The sequence below is a fragment of the Triturus cristatus genome, chromosome 3_1 (assembly GCF_964204655.1).
Source record: "Triturus cristatus chromosome 3_1, aTriCri1.1, whole genome shotgun sequence".
NCBI classification, from domain to species: Eukaryota; Metazoa; Chordata; class Amphibia; order Caudata; family Salamandridae; genus Triturus; species Triturus cristatus.
This window is the reverse complement of record NC_140583.1, coordinates 820,450,176-820,450,934: the sequence shown is the minus strand read 5'-3', so window position 1 is coordinate 820,450,934 and position 759 is coordinate 820,450,176.

Sequence of the window (759 nt, the reverse complement as noted above, 5' to 3'; positions counted from 1 at the left end):
GTCCTGGGTCCTTCCGCGTGGCAGGGTGCCCGGGGCGGGGTCCGGAGGGCCCGGGGAGGCTTCCCTTGCACCTGCGGTCCCGGGAGCCCCGGCTGGGTCCAGGGGCCCGGTCGGGCCCTGGGTCGGGGTCTCCGTCCCCGGGCCCTGTCCCCCGGCCTGCGGCACTGCCAAAGGCCCGGGACGGGGTTCCGTCGTGGCCGGGGAGCCTCCCCTCGCTCGCCTGGGTTCAGGTGCTCCGGCCGGGCCCCTGGGGGCCCCGGGGAGGGCGGCCTCCCCGCCCCGGGCTCCGTCCTGGGTCCTTCCGCGTGGCAGGGTGCCCGGGGCGCGGTCCGGAGGGCCCGGGGAGGCTTCCCCATCGCCTGCGGTCCCGGGAGCCCCGGCTGGTTCCAGGGGCCCGGCCGGGCCCCGGGTCGGGGTCTCCGTCCCCGGGCCCTGTCCCCCGGCCTGCGGCACTGCCAAAGGCCCGGGACGGGGTTCCGTCGTGGCCGGGGAGCCTCCCCTCGCTCGCCTGGGTTCAGGTGCTCCGGCCGGGCCCCTGGGGGCCCCGGGGAGGGCGGCCTCCCCGCCCCGGGCTCCGTCCTGGGTCCTTCCGCGTGGCAGGGTGCCCGGGGCGCGGTCCGGAGGGCCCGGGGAGGCTTCCCCATCGCCTGCGGTCCCGGGAGCCCCGGCTGGTTCCAGGGGCCCGGCCGGGCCCCGGGTCGGGGTCTCCGTCCCCGGGCCCTGTCCCCCGGCCTGCGGCACTGCCAAAGGCCCGGGACG